Raw genomic sequence first — 13996 nt, forward strand, 5'->3', positions numbered from 1 at the left:
CTTTAATTCTGGCTTCGTAAGGAGTTCCCAGGAGGTCGAGCCAGCTGGCTGGGTTAGACTTTCAGCGTCCCATCTAGGTACACGTTATTTTTATGCCACTAGGACCTCAGAATGGTTTGAAGTAGATGAACTATTACCATTACATTAACATGTGATGTCGTGTAGTGCTAGTATATATTAAAAATGTTTGAATGACATTTAAAACAAACTAATAAAGCACACAATCTGTCTCTAGTTGATACAGCTGTAACTATATCTATGGAAACCGAACTCAATGACCACGCATGTTAATCCAACTGAATTTTCACAAAAAGGTACAAAATAAAAATCTAAATTCAACCACATGTTTTACAAATGCAATCTCCTGTCTAAAGGCATAAGCAGGTGACTTGCTATTTTAAAACATAGAACAGGAATTTTCCCCCTAATGTTTGAGTATCATTATCACATCCTTTTCAATCTTTTAGAATTTTGATGGACTGATCTTATGCTACTGAGTTTTTTTTTTTTTTTCTCCTCTTCAGTTGCCATTGAGTCAGTTCTCACTCATGGTGACCCTATGTGTGCAGAGTAGAGTTGTGCTCCATAGGGTTTTCAAGGTTGTGACCTTTCAGAAGCAGATCACCCGGCCTTTCTTCTGGAGCGCTTCTGGGTGGCTTCGAACTGCCAATCTTTGGGTTAGGAGTCAAGCACTTCCCCAAAATTAATACAATTCTGGCACTGGTTGGGAACGTATGCAGTACTCCAATACTCACACACGTGGTATGAGGTTTGATTTAAACAGTAGTGTAGATACCTTCTCCGTTACTGGAATACTTGCTCATCACTGGCATGAGCAATATAAAATGATTGATTTTGTTTTATCAAGCTTCTTGGAATTCCTTTGATCAAAGTATTCATCTGTGTTTCTAAGACTGCTTTTAATATAAAATTTTCTGACGATGTTTTCTAATTTTACTAGCTGAGGGCAGATATCCTATGAAAAAGAGAGCTTTATTTGGGGAAAAGAGTACGGAGAAGAGAAATCCTATGTAAAATGACGTAGAGTAAAGGTGACCTATATGTATACTTATGTCTGTATCTATGTCTGTACCTATGTCTGCACCTATGTCTGCACCTATCTGTATTTTTATCTTCATCTGTATCTATATTTGCATGAGGGCCAAAGAAAAAATATAAGCTTTTTTATGGGCCATTTTTTTGTATTCAAGAGGCAAATAGTTATATTGCATTCCATAGAGGAAAATTTGTATTTCTACAAATTAGAAGTCATTTCGTAGAATAGAATCACTTAGTTTACTAAATAGAAAGATATCTATGAGACACTTGAGATTCTTTTTTCGCTATTAAAATGTTAGCATCTTTTGGACAAATTTGAGAAGTTGTAATCTGGAGTAGTTGTCCTGTCTTTCAAACAGAAATCCTATTTAGGGAACTAAGAAGGCGAGATTACTTGGTATTGATCGTGAGATTGAACTGGGGAGCTGGAGATCAGCGTGAACTGTCTCAGAGTAGAGGGGAAGGGACTACAGAAGTTGAGAAATGAACAGAGAAAGGGCGGTAGAAGGGCTTCAAAGACAGCTATCACCTATTTGCTATTTTCCCAGAGTCTAGCCCTGATGGTACAGTGGTTAAGCATTTGACTGCTAACCAAAAAGTCAGCAGTTTGAAGCCACCACCTACTTCTTCGAAACCCGATGGGGCATTTTTACTCTGTCCTATAGGGTCGGAACCGACTTGACGGCAAAAGATTTGTTTTTTGGTTAAGGAACCCTTGTGGTTTAAGGGTTAAGAGCTCGGCTGCTCACCAAAAGGTTGGCAGTTCAAATCCATGGGAGAAAGATCTGGTGATCTGCTTCTGTAAAGATTACAGCCAAGAAAATCCTATGAAGCAGTTCTACTCTGTCACATAAGGTTGCTATGGGTTGGAATGGATTGATGGCACATAACAAGTCTCAGACATTGGTTGTAATCCTCTTGTTTTGATATGTAATCTTGATCTTAATCCTGTTTCTCTCAAAAAGCACATTATACACAGTTCCTAATGTATACACATGGAATAGAAATCTTCTAAGAAACAAAATGTATTCTATTCACCTTTTAAAAGATAATAAGAAAATTTACCATTCATCTTTCATCTCAACAACCATATTTAGAAATTAATATTGCTCACTGTTCTTATTTTTTGCCTCAAATAGCTAGAAAGTGGAACATTTTACCTCCTGAGAGTTCAGTGTCACACCCTGGGAAAAGTTAAGAAAGTAGGTCACAAAGTTTCTCAGGGATCAACTTCCTATTGCATGTGCGAATTTATGTTGATACTCTAATAAAATCCTATAAATCTGAATAATTTTTAAAGATAGCTGTTTTTAATGGCAGTTTAAAACTATTTGTGAATAATTAATCACTTTGAAAAAGAAGGAAAGTTGTCTGTGTTTCAATAAAATACTCCATAATCAATATTTGAACAATCACAGTGCTCTAGTTGATAGCAAAAATTGTACAACTTGTGCTGTTACTGACTCTCTCTGATGCCATAGTATTTAGAAGGCAAGTGGTTAATTTACAGTAAATGAAAATAACTAAGACTGATTGCCTTTCCCATGGTCTGGGTGTTGTTATTGTTGTTAGGTGATCTCAAGTCGGTTTCCACTCATAGCAGCCCCACGTACAACAGAAGGAAACACTGTCCAGTTTTGCACCATCCTCACAGTCGTTGCTACATTTAAGCCCATTGTTGCAGCCACTCTGTCAATCCATCTTGTTGAGGCTCTTCCTATTTTTGGCTGACTCTCTACTTTACTAAGCATGATGTCCTTCTCCAGGGACTGATCCCTTCTGATAGCATGTCCAAAGTATATGAGATGAAGTCTCACCATCCTCCCTTCTAAGGAACATTCTAGTTGTACTGCTTCCAAGATAGATTTGTTCATTCTTCTGGAAGTCCATGATATATTCAATATTCTTTGCCAACATCAAAATTCAGAGGCATCAATTCTTCTTCAGTCTTTCTTATTCATTGTCCATCTGTCACATGCATATAAAGCGATTGAAAATACCATGACTTGGGCACACATTAGCCCTCAAAATGACATCTTTGCTTTTGAACACTTTAAAGAGGACTTTAGCAGCAGATTTGCCAAAAACAATATGTTGTTTGATTTCTTTACTGCTGCTTCTGTGAGTGTTTATTGTGGATCCAAGTAAAACGAAATCCTTGACAGCTTCAATCTTTTCTCCATTTATCATGATGTTGCTTACTGGTTCAGTTGTGAGGATTTTTGTTTTCTTTATTTTGAGGTGTAATTCATACTGAGGAGCCCTGGTGGGACAGTGGTTAAGAGATCAACTGATAGCCAGAAGGTCAGCAGTTCAAACCTACCAGCTGCTCCTTGGAAACCCTGAGGGGCAGTTCTACTTTGTCCTATAGGGTCGCTATGAATCGGAATCGACTCAACAGCAATGGTTTTTTTTTTTTTAAAATTCATACCGAAGGCTGTAGTCTTTATTCTTCAACAGTAAATGCTTCAAGTCCTCCTTGCTTTCAGCAAGCAAGATTACTTCATCTGCATATCACAGGTTGTTTATAAGTCTTCCTCACATCTTCATGCTGTGTTTTTATTCATATAGTCCAGCTTCACTGATTATTTGCTCAGCACACAAATTGAACAGGTATGGTGGGTGAAAGGAAAGAACACTAATGCACAGCTTTCCTGAATTTAAACCATGCAATATCCCCTTGTTCTGTTCAAACGACTATCTCTTAATCTATGTACATGCATACCTTGTTTTATGGTGTTTTGTAGACACTGTTTTTTTTTTTTTTTTTTAACAAATTGAAGGTTTGTGTCAACCCTGTGTTGAGCAAGTCTGAATCAGCACTATTTTTCCAACAGCATATACTCACTTCATTTCTTTGTGTCACATTTTGGTAACTCTCGCAATACAAAATTTCCCGTTATTGTTATATCTGTTATGGTTATCTGTGATTTTTGGTTATTACTACTATAATTGTTTTGAGGTGCTATGAACCACACCCATATAAGACAGTAAACTTAATTGATAAATATTGTGTATGTTCTGATTGCTCCACCGACTGACTGCACTACTGACTGGCATTCCCCATCTCTCTACCCTCCTTGGGCCTATCTATTCCCAGAGACGTGATGATATGGAAATTAGGCCAATTAATAATCCTACAATGGCCTGTAAGTGTTCAAGTGAAAGGAAGAGTTGCATGTCTCTCATTTTAAATCAAAACCTAGAAATGATTAAGCTTAGTGAGGAAGGCATACTGAACACCGAGATAGGCTGAGACCTAGGGTCTTGTGCCACAGTTAGCCAAGCTGTGAATGCAAAGGGAAAGTTCTTGAAGGAAGTTAAAAGTGCTACTCCAGTGAATTCACAAATAAGAAAAGAAAACAGCCTTATTGCTGATACGGAGAATGTTTCAGTGGGCTGGGTAGGAGATCAAACCAGCCACACCATTCCCTTAAGCCAAAGCCTAATCCAGAGTAAAGCCCTAACTCTCCTGAATTCTATGAAGGCCAAGAGAAGTGAGGAAGCTGTAGAAGAATAGTTTGAAGCTAGCAGAGGTTGGTTCATGAGGTTTAAGGAAAGAAGCCATCTCCATAACCTAAAAGTACAAGATGAGGCAGCACGTGTTGATGTACAAGCTGCAAAAAGTTATCCAGAAGATCTAGCTAAGGTAAATGATGAAGGTGGCTACAGTAAAAACAGATTTTTCAGTGTAGATGACACAGCCTTATATTGGAAGAAGATGCTGTCTAGGATTTTCACAGTTAGAGAGGAGAAGCCAATGCCTGGCTTCAAAGCTCCAAAGGACAGGCTAACTCTCTTGTTAGGGGCCAATACAGGTGGTGACTTTAAGTTGAAGCCAATGCTAATTTAACATTCTGAAATTCCTAAGGCCGTTAAGAATTATGCTAAATCTACTCTGCCTGTGCTCTATTAATGGAACAATAAAGCCTGGATGACAGCATGTCTGTTTAGAACATGGTTTACTGAATATTTTAAGCTCACTGCCGAGAACTACTGCTCAGAAAAAAAGATTCCTTCCAAAATAGTACTTAGCATTGAAAATTTACCTGGTCACTCAAGAGCTGATAGAGATGTACAAGGAGATTAATGTTGTTTTCATGCCTGCTAACACAACATCCATTCTGCAGTGCATAGATCGAGGAGTAATTTCGACATTCAAGTCTTATTATTTTGGAAATATATTTTGTAAGGCTATAGCTGCCGTAGACAGTGATTCCTCTGGTGGATCTTGGCAAAGCAAATTGAAAACCCTTCTGGAAAGGATTTATCATTCTAGATGCCGTTAAGAACATTTGTGATTCGTGGGAGGAGGTCAAAATATCAATATTAACAGGTGTTTGGAAGAAGTTGATTCCAACTCTCATTGATGACTTTGAGGGGTTCAAGACTTCGGTGGAAGAAGTAATTGCAGATTTGATGGAAATCGTTAAGAGAACTAGAATTAGAAGTGGGGTCTGAAGATGGGACTGAATTGGTGCAATCTCGTGTTAAAACTTTAATGGATGAGGAGTTGCTTCTTAGGGATCAGCAAAGAAATTGGTTTCCCAAGATGGGATCTACTTCTGGTGAAGATGTTGTGAACATTGCTGAAATGACAACAAAGGATTTAGAATATTAATAAACTTAGTTGATAAAGCAGTAGCAAGGTTTGAGAGGATTGATTCCAATTTCGAAAGTTCTACCATAGGTAAAATGCTATCAAAAGCTTTGCATGCTACAGAAAAATCTTTTGTGAAAGAAAGAGTCAATCAATGCAGCAAACTTCATTATTGTATTGTTTTAAGAAATTGCCACAGCCACCCCAACCTTCAGCAAACTACCACCCTGATCAGCCGGCAGCCATCAACACTGAGGCAAGACCCCCTTCAACAGCTGAAGGCTCAAATAAGGGTTAGCATTTTTAGCAGTTAAGTATTTTTTTAATTAAGGTATGTACATTTTTTTGGCATAATATTATTGCACACTTATTAGACTACAGTATAGTGTAAACATAACTTTTTATGTATTGGGAAACCAACAAATCCGTGTGACTCACTTTATTTTGATATTAGTTTTATTATTGTGATCTGGAACCAAACCTGCAATATCTCTGATGTATGCCTGTATAGGTTCCTCATGAGCTCAATCAAGGGTACTGGAATTATCATTCTTTACAATGTTATCCATAATTTTTCATTATCATGTAGTCAAATGCCTTTGTGTAGTCAATTAAACACAGGTAAACATTTTTATGGTATTCTCTGCTTTCAGCCAAGGTCCGTCTGACATCAGCAATAATATCCCTCATTCCATATCCTCTTCTGAACCCAGCTTGAATTACTGGCAACTCCCTGTCGAGGCACTGCTGCAACTGTTCTTGAATTATTTTCAGAAAAAATTTTACTTGCCTGTGATATTAATGATTTCTGCATTCTGTTGAGTCACCTTTCTTTGGAATGGACACAAAGATGGATCTCTTCCAGTCAGTTAACCAGGTAGCTACCTTCCACATTTCTTGGCATAGACAAGTGAGTGCTTCCAGCATTGCAGCAGTTTTTTTTTTTTTTTTTTTTTTGGAACATCTCAATTGGTATTCGTTCAATTCCTGGAGCTTTGTTTTTCACCAGTGCCTCAGCACACCTTGGACTTCTTCCTTCAGTACCATTGGTTCTTGATCATATGCTACCTCCTGAAATGGTCGAATGTTGACCAATTGTTTTTAGTGTTGTGACTCTGTGTGTTACTTCCATCTTTTGATGCTTCCTGTGCATTCAATATTTTTCCCAGAGAATCCTTCAATGTTGCAACTCAAGACTTGAATTTTTTCTTCAGTTCTTTCAGCTTGAGAAATGCCAAGCATGTTCTTCCCTTTTGGTTTTCTAACTCTAGATCTTTACACATTTCATCGTAATACTTTACCTTGTCTTCCTGAGCCGGCCATTGAAATCTTCTGTTTAACTGTTTTAAGTCATCATTTCTTTGTTTTGCTTTAGCTGCTCTATGTTCAAGAGCAAGTTTCTGAGTCTCTTTGGACGTCTATTTTGGTCTTTCTTTCTTGTCTTTTTAATGACTTCTTGCTTTCTTGATGTATGAGGTCCTTGATGTCATCCCACAACTTATCTGTCTTTGTTCATTATTGTTCAGTGCATCAAACCTATTCTTGAGTTGGGATATACTCAAGTCCTACTTTGGCTCTCATGGACTTGTTTTAATTTTCTTCAGCTTCAGCTGGAACTTGCATGTGAGCAACTGATGGTCTGTTCTGCAGTCATCCCCTGGCATTGCTTTGACTGATGATATTGTGCTTCTTTGTTATATCTTTCCACAGATGTAGTAGATTTGATTCCTGTGTATTTCATTTGCTGAGGTCCACGTGTATAGTTGCTGTTTATGTTGTTGGAAAAAGATTGCAATGAGTAGGTTGTTGGTGTTGCAAAATTCTATCATGTGGTCTTCGGGTCGTCAGTATAGTTTCTATCACCAAGGCTGTCTATTTTCTTTTTATTGTACTTTAGATGAAGTTTTACCGAACAAACTAGTTTCTCATTAAACAGTTAGTATACATATTATTTTATGACATTGGCTAACAACCCCATGACATGTCAGCACTCTCCCTTCTTGACCTTTGGTTCCCTATTACCAGCTTTCCTGTCCTCTCCTGCCTTCTAGTCCTTGCCCCTGGGCTCTTGTTCCCTTTTAGTCTTGTTTTGTTTTACGGGCCTGTCTAGTCTTTGGCTGAAGGGTGAACCTTGAGGGTGACTTCATTACTGAGCTAAAAGGGTGTCCAAGGCCTTATTCTTATTCAGTCTTTGTCAACCAAGGCCATATTTTCCATCTACCGATCCTTCTTTGTTTCCACCTTTCACATTTCAATTACCTGTGATATCAATGCACTTTGATTGCATGTTTGATTAATTTCAGACTGCAGAAATTGGTAATTGTTTTAAATTTTTTCATCTTTGGCATTAGTGGTTGGTGTGTAAATTTAAATAATAGTTGTATTAACTGTCTTCTTGTTGGTATATGGATATTATCCTATCATTGATAGCACTGTTCTCCAGGATAGACCTTGAAATGTTCTTTTTGACAATGTTTGTGATACTATTCGTCTTCAATTTGCCATTCCCAGCATAGTAGACCACAAATATGATTGTGTGCTCCAAAATGGCCAATACCAGTCCATTTCAGCTCACGAATGCCTGGGACATTGATCTTTAAGTATCCCATTTCATTTTTTTTTTTTTTCGAAATGCTTACTGATTTAATGACTGTGTTCTTATAAATGAAATTAAATTGGCCTCTAAATACATCTTCTGAAGAGTCAGTGTATCTTTTGAGTCACCAAACTGATTCGCAGAATCAGGACTTATTCGATGCTTCGATTTCATCCCATATTGCAGCTTCAGTTTGTGAAGTGTCATATTCCCTCATCATATCAAACTCAAGCCAAGGCTGACCCCACTTCTGAGCTTCTTTTATTTGCTCTTCAGTTAAATAAAGATCAAACTGGATTCCTTTCACATTAAATTTTGGACGTTCCCAGCGTTTGGACCAGGGCTTAGGCTTCATTTTTACTTTCAGCTGATTCACAGGAACTTCTTGGTCAGATTCATGTGCTACTGGCTCCATGTTCCTATCAAAAGTGCTGTATTCAGGAAGGGCATCTCTTAAGTACAGCAAGCTGTCATCCAGCCGTTTCTCTGATTTGACCACTTGGATCTCCTGAATTCGGGGATTATAAAGTTGAAAGCAAATCTCAACACCTTGTCCTTCAATAGTATTCCTAAGGATAAAGGTAGCTCCAAGTCCTTTTTCTGATCTCTGGATGCAAATCCCCAGAAACTGGCTGATTTTTCCACCGGCATAAGGGTCTGCTGTAGTAACACGAAGTATGCTTCTGACATAGAACTCTGGAATGTGTAGTACCTTCCTCCTTTCTACTTTCTATTTGAAATTTCAGAGGATTTGTTCTTCCTCTTGGAGGAATGAATTCAGGACTCAAGAACCTCCTCTCCTGGCGCGGGACCTGGCGCTTGTCCACGATGACGGGTTTGGGCGGTGGCTGGAACTGCCGGGCCGCAAAGGCCTAGTACTCTGCGGCCGTCCCGGCCCCACGTGGGCGCGGTAAACAGCAGAGGCTGGTGCAGGGAGCAGTACCCTGGCGGTTCTGAAGCTCCGGGCCAGGCCCACCGCGGCCCCACAGCCCACTGCAATGCAGGCTGCCATGTCTGCTCCTCCGGTGGAGACTACCATTTCATTTTTGTTAGCTTCCAATTTTCCTAGATTCATACCTCATATATTTCATCTTCTGATTACTAGTGGATGTTTGGAGCTTTTTTCTTTTCATTTTGAGTCATGCCACATCAGCAAATGAGAGTCTGAGTGCAGTGTAATAATAATTGAAAATATTTATCAGTCAATTTTTGCCTTCCTTGTTCTGCAGAAATGAAGTTGTGAGATCTCAAAATTTGCACCCTGAGTCCTCCAAAATTGGCAGCTTATTTTGACTAAGGCCGGCGATGTTCATTTATTCATTCATCAAACATGTTCCTCCTCTTTGCCAGGTTTTTTATGAGATTTCATGAATACTGAAATAAAAGCCCCAACCCTTGTCCTCAAGGAGTTTATTGTCTGGGAGGGGAAGCACGTTAGTAAAAATATTATTACAACACAACATGTTACAAAGTACTGGGCTTGGAAAAATAAGAAGTTCTGAACCTAGGGCTTCCTTTATAAATAAGCTAAGGTCTACCAAAGGGCAGTTTCTTACTCTGATTAGTAGCTTCCTCTGGGTTAGAGAATGACTCCCTTGGTGCCACATACAGTTAAGCTCTTGGCTACTAGCTGTAAGCTTAGTGGTTTGAATCCACCCAGTGGTGCCTCAGAAGAAAGGCCTGGAAATCTACTCCAGAGAAGTCATAGTCAGTGAAAGCCCTATGGAGTGCAGTTCTACTCTGGAACACATGGAGTCAATATAAATCATAATCAACTTGATTGCAACTGGTTTTCTGGGTTAGAGAAGGGGAACTAAATTATCTGCTAATTTATGATTCATATCTGCTGGACAGATGTGTCCCCCATGAGGCTACTGTGACTTAACCCTGGGGTAGTGTCTATACTATTGGATGTATACAGGCAAGTGTTTGCCTGACGCTGTGCTGGGCTGTTGGAAGGGCCATGGACCCATGAGTGCATCTGCACTGCTTTAGTGGGGAGCACACACAGGAAGAGTACTGGATTGTTGATGGGGGCGGGATTGTTGGCTGCTGAAAAGGGCTGTCTGATGAGCTTGTGGGCTTCCCGCCCAGTGCCGTTGAGTCGATTCCGACTCATAGCGACCCTATAGGACAGAGTAGAACTGCTCCACAGAGTTTCCAAGGAGTACCTGGTGGATTTGAACTGCTGACCTCTTGGTTAACAGCTGTAGCACTTTAACCACTATGCCACCAAGGTTTCCGGTGGACTTCCAGGCTCTAGGAATTATGCATAAGTGTCTTGGGTGTAGGCCCAGGAGTGGGTGGGTCACAGGATGATCCTCAGTGGTCCTCAGGAGGAAGAACCAAAAAGAAGGTCCAGATGGAAAGACTTTGAGGAGCTGAAAGGTACTGGAAACCATCAGTCTGAAAGGGTACAGGCCTTGAAGTTTGGATCAGGTTCCCAAGGTTCCCATTTGTCCAAGCATTAACTCTTAGTTATGGATCAAAGGGAGTTTTAACAGGGTTCCCTGGGAAATCTGGGGAAACCTAAGTAATAGAAACTACAGGGATGGGGCTCAGGGCAACAGTTGTTTACTAATCAGTACAGGCATATTTCAACATTTTAACAAACTGTCCAGCTGTTGTGATATATGCAGGGTGGATGTCAGCCCTGTCTTAACACATCAGTATATGAAGCTTTGACTAATTGCTTTTGTGGCTATATTGGCTCAAGCCTCATTCTAAATAAACCTTTGGGCAGAATTGAAATATGTATTTCAAAAGTATACATTTTATTCATTTTTATATCAAATTCAGTTTATTGCTATGAAGAAGTAAACAGGGAACTGTGTGTCTTAGTTATCTAGTACTGCTATGACAGAAATACCACAATTGGGTGACTGTAATGGACAGAATTTATTTTCTTACAGTTTAGGAGGCTAAAAGTCTGACTTCAGAGCACCAGCTCTAGGAGGAGGCTTTCTCTCTCTGTTGGCTCTGAGTGAAGTTCCTTGTCTTTTTATAGTTTCTGTTCCTGGGTTCCTTGGTGATCTTCATATGGTGTGTATCTTTTTTGTGCTTCCTTTTGTGCTTGCTTCTCTATATGCCTAATCTGTTCTTTTATATCTCACAAGTGATTGGCTTAAGACACCTTACACTGACATGGCCTCAAAACATAACAAAGAAAACCCTACTCCCAAATGGGATCACATTCACCTGTGTAGGGGTAAGAATCCCAATGCATATTTTGGGGGGACACAATTCAATTTATAACACAGTGATTAAGAACAATGGGGTGTGTGAGAGTAGGATGCTTCCTAGGAGGCTGTTGAGCTTCTCTGGAAAGGAAGCATTTAAGCTGAGACCTGAGGGTTAGAAGGCTGCAGTCACGAGAAAAGCCAAGGGAATAGTGTTCCAGTCAGAGGGAATAGCAAATACCGAGGCTCTGAGATAGCAAAGAGCTTACATGTCCCTAGAACTAACAGAGTATATTAAAAAATTTTTCAAAATCATTTTGTGGAACAGTAGTGTCACGTATAAGAAACTAGATAGATCTATTCAGAGTGGACTTGTACAACCAAGTTCGAAGATGTTCATGAGCATTTTTTTTTTTTTTTTTAGGGTATTTTTTTGTGGGTATAGTGCCAGACATCTGTAGTTTCCCATGATATCTCCAATTTATAAGTCAGGTGCACAGACCAAGAGGTGGTTGTTCAAACAGAACAAGGGGATAATGCATGCCTTAAAATCAGGAAAGGTGTACTTCAGGGTTGTATTCTTTCACCATACTTATTCAATCTGTACTGAGCAAATAATCCAAGAAGCTGAAGTCTATGAAGAAGAGCAAGGCATCAAGATTGGAGGGAGACTTATTAACAACCTGCGTCATGCAGATGACACAACACTGGTGAAAGTGAAGAGGACTTGAAGCACTTACTGATAAAGATCAAAGACCGCAGCCTTCAGTATGGATTATACCTCAACATAGAGAAAACATACTCATAACTGGACCAATAAGCAGAGTGATAAATGGAGAAAACATCGAGGTTGTCAAGGATTTCATTTTACGTGGATCCACAATCAGTGCCCACAGAAGCAGCAGTCAAGAAATCAAACGACATATCGCATTGGGAAAATCTGCTGCTAAAAAAAAAAAAAAAAAGACCTCTTTAAAGTGTTAAAAAGCAAAGATGTCACTTTAAGGACTAAGATGTCCCTGACCCAAGCCATGGTATTTTCAGTTGCCTCACATCTGTGTGAAAGTTGGACAATGAATAAGGAAGACCAAAGAAGAATTGATGCATTAAATTATAGTGTTGGTAGTCTATGGCCATACAACCCTGAATGCTCCTGATCTCATCTGAATTATGGCGTTGGCAAAGAATACCGAATACCACGGTCTTCCAGAGGAATGAACAAATCTGTCTTGGAAGAAGTACAGCCAGAATGCTCCTTAGAAGAGTGGATGGCGAGACTTCATCTCATGTACTTTGGAAATGTTGTCAGGAGGGTCTAGTCCCTAGAGAAGGACATCATGCTTGGTAAAGTAGAGGGTCAGCTAAAAAGGGGAAGACGTTCAAGGAGGTGGATTGACATAGTGGCTACAACAATGGGCTCAAACATTGCAATGATTGTGAGGATGGTGCAGGACCAAGCAGTGTTTCATTCTGTTGTACATGGGGTCAAATATGAGTCAGAACTGAGTTGATGGCACCTAACAACAGCAACATGTGGGTACAGTGCCACACATCTTTAGTTTCCCATGATATCTCTGATTTATAAGTCAGGCCATGTGCTGTGAGTTTTTCTCTGGACAAATGATTCCTGTTTCTATAAGTCAAAACTAAATTTCACTGGGTAGATATTTGTGTCAGTTAATGCTGTTGTTGTTGTCATTAGGTGCCCTTGAGTTGGTTCCAACTAATAGCAACCCAATACACAACAGAATCAAACACTGTCTGGTCCTGTGGCATCTTCACAATTGTTACTATGCTTGAGTCCATTGTTGCAGCCACTGTGCCAATTCGTCTGGTTGAGGGGCTTCCTTTTTTTCACTGACCCTCTATTTTACCAAGCATGATATACTTCTCCAGGGACTGATCCTTCCTGATAACATGTTCAAAGTACGTGAGACATAGTCTCAACATCCTTGCTTCTAAGGAGCATTCTGGCTGTATTTCTTCCAAGACAGACTTGTTTGTTCTTTTGGCAGTCCATGGTATATTTAATATTTTTTGCCAACACCACAATTCAAAGGTGTCAAGTTTTCTTGGGTCTTCCTTATTCGTTGTCCATCTTTCATGTGCATATGAGGCCATTGAAAACACCATGGCTTGGGTCAGATGCACCTTAGTCCTCCAGGGGACATCTTTGCTTTTAAACACTTTAAAGAGATCTCTTGCAACTGATTTGCCCAGTGCAATGCGTCTTTTGATTTTTTGGCTGCTGCTTCCATGAGTGTTGATTGTGGATCCAAGTAAAATGAAATCCTTGACAACCTCAATCTTTTCTTCATCTATCATGATGTTGCTTTTTGGTCCAGTTGTAAGGATTTTTGTTTTCTTTATGTTGAGGTGTAATCTGTACTGAAGGCTGTGGTCTTTTGTCTTCATCAGTAAGTGCTTCGAGTCCTTTTCACTTTCAGCAAGCAAAGTTGTGCTATCTGCACAATGCAGGTTGTTAGTGAGCCTTCCTCCAATCCTGAGGCCCTGTTCTTCTTCATATAGTTCAGCTTCTTGAAATATTTGCTCAGCATACCG

At 39.6% G+C, this 13996-nt stretch overlaps 1 pseudogene; it reads right to left on the bottom strand.

The window, feature by feature from the left end:
* Window positions 1-8400: 8400 nt before the first annotated feature.
* LOC126077237 (39S ribosomal protein L19, mitochondrial-like) lies at window positions 8401-9267 on the bottom strand (annotated as a pseudogene).
* Between the last annotated feature and the right edge of the window lie 4729 nt (window positions 9268-13996).

The sequence above is a fragment of the Elephas maximus genome, chromosome 5 (genome assembly GCF_024166365.1).
Source record: "Elephas maximus indicus isolate mEleMax1 chromosome 5, mEleMax1 primary haplotype, whole genome shotgun sequence".
Lineage (NCBI taxonomy): Eukaryota > Metazoa > Chordata > Mammalia > Proboscidea > Elephantidae > Elephas > Elephas maximus.